We start from the raw sequence: 9,434 nt of genomic DNA, 5'->3' as shown, positions 1-9,434 counted from the left end.
CCTTTCCTCAGCCTGGTGGGTTTCATTGCCCCCTGTGATTCCTTCCATGCAGGTCGCGCAGTAATTGCTGCTTTCAGTGCACCGGTGGCCTTAATAAAAGATCACACGTAGACCTACATGACCCACACCTGCGATTGACTGACCATTAGCCAGAGGGTCAGCCACCCAGCTCTGGACAACAGGAGGTCAGTTTTACATTCAGGCGTCTGACCTTAAGGCTGAGGAAAAGTGGAAAATAGACATTTCCTTCACTGACCATCAAAGGTTTGGGACTGGCTAAGCTAGTGATATAACTATCTAGGATCTAATGTAGGCTAAAGGTACATTATTAAGTGTATTATTGAGTTATTGTAGCTACTCATGAGCATAAGAGCTGCATAAGGAGTGAAAATGTTTAAGATATACTAAGGCAATAACAACTAAATAATAATTAACAATTTACAACATGAATTATGCAGTACATATCCAAAAATTATTACATTTTGCATTTTGTTGCCATATGGCAACAACTTGCAATAATGAAACTGGAATCTGCAATGGAAGGAAATCAATCCACTGCCATAAGATACAGCCACATTCATCATCCAGACATGAAATATTAAAAATGTATTAAAAAAAGTCATTAAAAAATGCAGATTGCGGTTCTTTTGTTGCATGCTGTTGCCATATGGCAACAACTCCATTAAATCTAAACTGGTTTTATTTATAATAAAGAAAATAGAAATTGTGTTTGAATTATACCCACGCTTTGTCATTCTGTACTTCTGAAAAAGAAGTACAGACTGCAAGACGAAGGCATGTGATCAAATAAAAGTATACCAAGTCACTCAAAAAGGTTTCATTTTGCTAAAAGAAAGGAAAAAATTAAATTATTATTAGCCTGTCATAGGTTGTCTTAAAAGAATGAGTATGTGAAATAAATCTGGTGGACTAGTTATCAAGCCAGATATACTGACTGTTAGCCCTTAACATGAACAGATAAAGAACCCAGCACAGTGAAAATCAGGTGGACACAAACTAGGACTGATCAGGAATCCGGGGATCGGCACTCACCTGCCAAAACACTGAGTGTAGTGCTTCTATTCTCACAGTATATCCCTCTGTACACCCACTTTATATTTTATAGCACTTTATATTTTAGTACAGGAGGAAATACCCAAAATCCTTGGAACTGCATTGAAGAACATTGTTTTTAACCTGTTTGTGCAGAAGCGCCCACTAGGCCTGATCTGGCTATGTCATGTGGAGTATTTGATAGCGTTGTATATTCTTAAAACACAGTCTAACACACCAACTCAAATTTCTTTGAACTAGTTAACTTACCCACATACCAATTTCCAGCCGTATACATGCAACCGTTCACCAGAAATCTCATACTGAATACACCCTGTCTGTCCTGATTGTTTACACATAGAGTACGTCTCCCCAAACACTCAGCCTTTTAACCCTCTATTGCACAATGTTGCCTCAGGGCAACAAACTCATTTTCCTAATTTTCAATAAAATTATACATATTTAAAGACAACAGTACGGGTTAACAATAAAGGGAAGAGTTTGAGTAAGTCAATATAACGCATGTACTTGGTCATACTGTCTCTTAGTGAGACCTCTTTTTCAACATTCAGTATCAATTTATTTGTTATGAGAATTTGCAGAAATATGTTTGTTGCCTAGAAGCTACATTGTGCGACAGTGGAATGGATTTAGCCAGTCACAAGCCAGGTCTCACCACTTCAGGGAACACGGCTCTGTATCATTTCTTCCCATTGTCGCACAATGTTGCCTTAAGGCAACGTATTCCAAAAGGACCTCCGCGCACATTATTTCTTTTAAATGTTTTTGAATTTAATAATCAAGGACCATTTTATGCAAGAAAAGTGTTTGAATATTTTTTTTTTAAATTGCTTTTATAATGCATTAAGTACAGGGTTAAAATATGCTTAGGATATAAGATAACTTCAGATTTCGTCATTGGAAATTCACATACCATCAAAGCAACTGTACGAAACTGTTGAACAGCACATTAAATGTCAACAAAGTTCTTTATTTGCTTGCTTACCTCTTTCTACAAAACATGCTTTCATTTCCATCCTAACCGGAACGTAATATCATCGAGCTCTTAGTGACAATGCAATGGCCAGTTACTGGCCAGTGAACAACTATTATCCTTGAGTGACAGTCTTTTGCACCTATGGATGCTTCTTTTATAATCAATCATAGTTGCATAATCTGATTAAGATCTTTAAGATGTTTTTTTCATAAGAAATCATGTTATGCGCTGAAGTGCAGGCCTAATTGAAGCCCCTTCAGGCTGATTCTCTGTTAATGAAGTGGCCCCAGCATAAATACACTGGAGTCAATACAGACCCTCCCAACCTGGAGAGGTGATGATGGAGATTAAAGAAGAGAAAGAAACCCCCCCTCCGCTCATCGCCGCGGGATACGCACCTCACCCACGCTCCCATAGCAACCAGCGAGGGCTCTGAGGTCATCAGGGCTGAAAGGTCACGGGTGGGGATGAAGTGAATGCGGATGATGAGAGCGGATGAGAAGAGCGATGGAAAAGAGGTAAAGAGTGCTTCATCCCTCGCTCCTGAGAACACAACAGCTCTCCATACTGATTACTCATTTACACAATGACTCTCCAATTATATAAAACAACCCTCTCTTTCGCTCTCCCTCATTCTCGCTCTCCTTTTAGATCTCTTTCTCCCTCCCTGTCCACTATTCCCTCTTTCCTACCCCCTTCACTCCCCTGTGTTCTCGGGTCGGTAATTTTGTCATGGTAACTTCAGTTGTAGCAGCAGTAGGTAGTGATGTAGACTACGGTGTTAACTTAGCTAGCTAGCAAGATTAAAGGGGAACTCCACCTCAACATGACTTAATCATTCAATGGTTCAGATGTAAAGAAAGTCGTTCAGAGTGGTTTGGTGTGAAATGTGCCTTTCTAGAGAAATTGACCAAGTCTGAATGGTTCACCATTGTAATGCTAGGAACTAGACATCGTTATGTCTACACTACAAATATCACCTTTTTATCCGCTATCCAAATTGACCAGTGAGCTTACACGTGTCTTATAAGGCTTCAGCCATGCTGGTTATGGTAAAATAGTGCTAAACCCTCTTTGGGTACTATTTTTTCCTTCCAGCGCCCTGCATGTACCTCTCCGCCCTTTGTGTTGTTTGGGTTGTTGCGCCGCACAGTGTCAGCAAAACTCAGAGCTTATGCAAGTAACATTATCCATCAGAGGAGCTGCGACAGACCACAGTGGCACTTCACTGGTTAGTTGTTCAGAGTGGCGGTGTTTCCAAGTACCAGAAGTCCTGAAGTTGTGGCTAATTGTTTTGAAGCTACACTCAAATACCAAAGTTGAACATCTCTACAAACTTGGGGTTTAGAGTGACCACTTCACCGACCACCGGCCACTGGCAGCTACAGACAGGTGTTCTAACTTGCTAGCTTTTGGTTGTGCTGGGTGAGCTTTAGCTCACTAAGTTTCCCAGACTTTGAAACTGTTTTGTGTGGGCGGGGCCAGAGACACAGCCTTGTGACTGGTCAGCGGAATGCTTACGGAAGCGTTACCCAAGATTAGGACCGCCCAGTTGACACTGAGGGGAGAGAAATGAGAATGTTTATTTTATTAAAAGCAATGACTGAACAATCAGTTTGGACATTACCAAAACAATCATAATACTACCTGAACTTTACCAAATGTTTCAGTAGTGACTGTTTCGGTGGTGACACTTTTAGCTCATTTTGAGCAGGACTCAAAAATGCCAGCCAGTACATGACCAGCAAACACAGCTTTGAACAGTTATACACATAAAATCATCTTATTTTTCATTAAAACACGAAGAGGTTTACTCAACTGCAGAAAATCTGTGTTTCAGTAGTGACAATTCTTATTGTTCCACACTGATTTTCAGACTTTGTGACGTTTACTTCAAAACAATGGGATCTAACTGCTCACCTTGTGGCCATGAGGGACAGGGATGCAGCCTCACTTCCTGCTCTAAACTGTAGGGGTGTGGCTAAAATAAGACCCCGCCTACAGACTAAGACTGTTTCGGTAGGGACATGAAAACATATAGCAGCACTTTTTGAACAAAGTCCTTTTATTTACAAACCAAACTCAAGATAAATCTAAATCTTTCGATTTCACCTTCAAAGAAATCTAAAAGATCTTTAAAAAAATAAAATGGAAAAATGTTTTTTCACAGGTGGAAATTTATACTTTGTTAGTGGAACCAACAAAAACTATGCAAATTCTTCTTTTTAAACTTTTAATATAGTGATTTTATCTTGCATGTCACAGGTGACTAAACTTTCAATTTCAATTTCAAAATTTTAAATTCAAATTTTACACTTCAAATTATAAAATGATATTGAACTTAACCATGTTAAAAATGATTTTAAATATGTAAATATAATTTTATTTTGATAATAAGACTTTTTTTGTCAGTAGTGTTACAGAAACATTCATTTAAAAAACACGATAAAAGAAAACAGTAACAGTAAGGTCAGACTTTTCTACACACAATGTGAGTTTGAAACTTTTAGAAAAGCTCAAATTTTTAAAAATTCTGTCAGTGCTGTTACAGTCAGTATTGTAACAAGTTAATCAATTTAAGAGACCCAGCTGAAAGATGGATGGGTCAATGAACTGGCAACTGTTGACATAATCTTTTTACTCCATCTTCCTCGTTACTGCACAGATGCTGGATTCAGAAAGTGCCCAGAAAGACACAGTGAGTTGTTTTGTTTTGTTTTGTTTTGTTTTGTTTTGTTTTGTTTTGTTTTGTTTTGTTTTGTTTTGCTCAGGGCACGCTGCCCTGTCCAAATGGAGAATTGTTATTCCATCACACACAGCTGAAACCACAGCCATCGCTAATGTAGCCTTAACGTCCGTTAGCACACATTCAAAGCTGAGCTGAGAATGCAGCCAAAATATTTGAGCATAAAAATCATTTATTCTCAAAACACATACAGAAACAGTAATCATAAGCAAATGTACAGTCCAAAATACATTAGTCACATGATTAAACTCAATTACTTAATTAAAAATAACTATTGATTAATCATTGACCTTCTTGATGTATCAGCAATAATTTGTTGGCAGTTTATGTGATGATAAAGCATATTTTCTCCTCCTGTTCTCTTACAGTAGGAAACTGAAGCTGATGGATACCTTTTTCCCCAAGTTGTTACATTATATATATATATATATATATATATATATATATATATATATATATATATATATATATATATATATTGTAGCATTGGCTGAAGAAAAAGCACAGGGGCGGCTATGATCTGCTGCAAAAAGTGTTCTTTGTTGAACTCACCAGCAAAAAGAGCAAATACAGAACACTGAACTGAATGTGAGGTCACTTTTGCCCACAGACTTCACCTTGACGGTGCCCCCCCACCACACGCAGTAGCAGTTGGGAGAGCAGAGAATCCCAGACGACCCTGTCCCGCTGCTTCCTCCAGCTCATTCCGGGGGACGCCAAGCCACTCCCAGGCCAACTTGTAGATATAATCCCTCCAGCAGGTCCTAGGATGACCCCGGGGTCTCGTCCTAGTAGGCCATGCCTGGTAAACCCCCACGAGGAGGCATCCAGGGGGCATCCTGATCAGATGCCCGATCCACCTCAACTGGCTCCTCTCAATGAGGATGAGTAGCAGCTCTACTCCGAGCTCCTCCCAGATGACCAAGCTCCTCACCCTATCAAGTAGAGTGTAGCTCATGACCACAGGTGAGAGTGGGGATGTAGACCGACCCATAAAAAGAGAGGTTTGCCTTATGGCTCAGCTCCCTTTTCACCACTACAGTCCGGTACAGTGACTGCATTACTGCTGCGGCCTGTCACCGATCTCATGATCCCTCTTCCCATCATTCATGAACAAGACCCTGAGATACTTAAACTCCTCCACCTGGGGCAGGTTCTCTCCCCTTACTGACACTAAAAAACACAAACAGCATGTACACATAACCCAAACTAACAGACACCAGTGCCAGCCAGTAGCAGATTGCTACACAGCTCCTCCTTCAAAGGTCAGCTTGTCCCCAGTGACCTACCAGCTCAAGCCAAGTCCTTGGGAACATACACAGTCCCGGCAAGAACAAATGCCGCAGGGCACTCGCTCCTTGGCAGCAAGCACCCCCAGTCCTCTCTCAGGGCCATGCTCCTGCTGCCACGGCTCCTTACTGTAGAGCTCCCAACAGCACAGCAACAGTGGCGCTCGTCCTGGCTCTTCCGCTCTCACCACCGGCTGCATCAGTGTTTGTGTGCACTGGGGTTCTGCCTCCACCACTGACCGTCGATTTTGCCACCAAGCCTCCTTGCACTGTTTGCGTCACCAGGCCCTCCCCGCTCCAGTCTTGCTACACCATTGTCACAGTCCTTCACCAGGCTCTGCTCTTCTCGCTGTCCGCCTTCGAGATCAGAATAGCAGCATTCTCCTCCAGGCCACTGGGGCATGCTATCCCACTTCTGACACCAGTGCAGCATCGAAAGATGGAAAAACACAGGGGCAGCCATGATCTGCTGCAAAAAGGTACTCTTTATTGAACTCACTGGCAGAAGAGGAACACATACAGAACACTGAACTCAAGGGGGGAGGCCACATTTACCCACCAGCTTCACCCTGACACACAAAACTCACAAACCTCAACATTAAATAATACAAGTCCTTTTTTTGGAGGGTGCACGCTGTCATGAGCCTTCGCGTGTGTTTCAGGCACCGGAGCCAGCCAGTAGCAGAGCGCTACAATATATATTCAGATAGTGTAAAAAATGTAATATAATTTTTTAGTATTTAGTATGTCCACTGTTTACTAGACTCGCTTTCAGTTTCTGGATATTTTTCCACACCTCCAAAGTTCAGTCTTAGAAAATGGCTGTACTTTTTCTGCTTCTTGCGATCTAAGTAATCCTATTCATTGATGTTGAGGTCTGGACTCTAGGGTCGTCAGTCAGTTGTTCTGAGATCACCAGCAGCTTCTTTGTATGAAAAGTCTTGATCATCTCAGCAGTGTGGGGTCATTATCTTTCTGTAGAATTAATTTAGTTAATTTAGTTTCCAGAGGTGGTTGCATGATCGTGCCTTGTCTGTCTTTTTTTTATTTCTGCCTTTGTTTTCTTGTTTCTTGTGTGCTTGTGTTGTTGTATTAGCTCCTCCCCTGTCCTGCTCTGTCTTCAGCCCTCACCTGTTTCTTGTTTCTAGCTCCGCCCTTGTTAACTGTGCTCAGCTGTCCCTTGTCTTGGTTTTTTATATAAACCCCTCTGTTTCTCTTGTTCCTCAGCCAGCATTACACTTGTGCTCTTTGTTCTTGATTTGTGGGCCCTGTTTGTTCTCTTCTAGTTTTCTGTTTCAAGTTTATGTACTAGTTCATTTTTGTGTTTGTACTTGTACTTGTTCGAGTTTGTGTTCATAGTGCTTGCTTTTCACTGATCATGTTTTCTTTGTATTTATCCACTCTCTCAGAAATAAAGGTACTAAACTGTCACTGGGGTAGTTCTCCTCCTGTCACTGGGGTGGTTCCCTCAAGGGTACATCTCAGTACTGTCAGGGACATACTGAACATAATCCACTGAAATGATATTTTCTATGTTGTACTGACTCCACACACCCCGTCTCGTCTCCAGGCTTTTCATTTTATTGTTCCTTTTTTAAACATTCGGTTATGAAAAGGTACAAATTTGTACTTTTAAACTTATTTAAATTTATTTTAAGGTTCACAATTGGACCTTAAAACCACTGTTGTACCTTTGAGGGAACATTGACATTGTTTGTACCTTCATGAACGAAACATGTACCTGCACAGAACCTTTATTTCCAACAGTGTAGAGTTAATGTTCACTGGTTTTCTTAGTCACTGTTGTTCTCAGTATTATCTTGTTTTCTGTTTTATTCATGGATCTGCACACAATTTATATTCCTGCTTGTTCTCTGGACGCTCACACCTGTGCTCCATCTCCTCGTCTGCCTCGGCAGTCCCTACGTTACAATGATAGAATAAAATTTATTTGTACTTCTCAGCATTCAAGATAAGAATCAAATAAAAAATAAAGCACCAACTCCAGATGTTTTTACATCCCCAAACATGCACTGATCCTCCACCATGCTGGACTGATGGTTGTAGACAATAGTCTTTTATTGCTTGGGTGGCGTTCATACTGCCTTCTACTACTTCCAAAGATCTCAGGTGTCCGGTTTGGATGCTGTAGTGCAAATGTTTTTCTTTTTATTCTATTTGCTTTTCTCAGGAAGGAATTCTTGACAGCTACACATCTTTTTAGACCCATAGCGTTGAGTTGTTTGAAAAGAGTAATAGCTGATGTATAATGTATAATGTATGTATAATGTATGATGTACATTGTCAAAAATGCTTATTATATATATATATATGTGTATATATATATATATATATATATATATATATATATATATATATATATATATGTATAGTAACTTTACAGGAGAAGGAAAAAACATACCAGAACCAGAATTTTTTCCACATCATTTTGGGCCGTTTGTTTTGGTCCGTTCATCATGAACTTTACACACAATGTAAAGGACAGTAGGCATTTTCAAATGATGTGAAAAAATGAAAAATGAAAAATTATAATTTTAATGAATTTTACAATGAATCAACAAAATAATCAGTAGATTACTTCATTAATAATATATAAGACAGTGCCAGACCGATTAAGAGTTCAGAGAGTTTGGTTTACATTCACAACAATGCAACACAAATGAGTCAGTGTGTGAAACGTGGAGGGTCAGTGGTGTTGTTTTCCTCTCTGCATGCAGCAGGATGTTATTATTACTGTACACTGTGCACACACTCTCTCCGCTGTGAGGTTTTTTTTTTCTGTCTGCTGTATTTTTCCATCGTTCTCTATAACTATGGCAACTGGCAACCTGGTAGAGTTGAAATCTGGGTCTGCGATGTGCAATGGAAAAAAAATTATATATATATAAAAACACACACACCCGAGCAGATGTGTGTGGAGTGACTTTTGGCAGTGAGGAACCAGCCCAGCTCACTATCTCTCCATCAACATCTCGCCCGTCAATGGACGGAGGAGGAAAAACCAGCAGAGAAAGAAAAAAACAAGGATTGCAGATGATCAGCCCACAAGCAGACGTCAACAGCGCCTGAACCGACTTCCTCACGCCGCTGACAGTGTGTGAGAGGCTGAGAGATGCTGGGAAATCTCTGCAGATCATAATTGCATCATCCGCTTCCACCTTGTTAAGGACTTTGCACAAAAAGATCAGATTGTGTTTGTGTCGATCCCCCTTTCACCCTGTTCTTCAGTGGTCAGGACCCCCACAGGACCACCGCAGAGCAGGTATTATTTGGGTGGTGGATCATTCTCAGCACTGCAGTAACACTGATGTGGTGGTGGTGTGTTAGT

This window comes from Colossoma macropomum, unplaced genomic scaffold (assembly GCF_904425465.1).
Source record: "Colossoma macropomum unplaced genomic scaffold, Colossoma_macropomum, whole genome shotgun sequence".
In the NCBI taxonomy this organism is placed as follows: Eukaryota; Metazoa; Chordata; class Actinopteri; order Characiformes; family Serrasalmidae; genus Colossoma; species Colossoma macropomum.
This window is presented reverse-complemented; position numbering follows the sequence as displayed.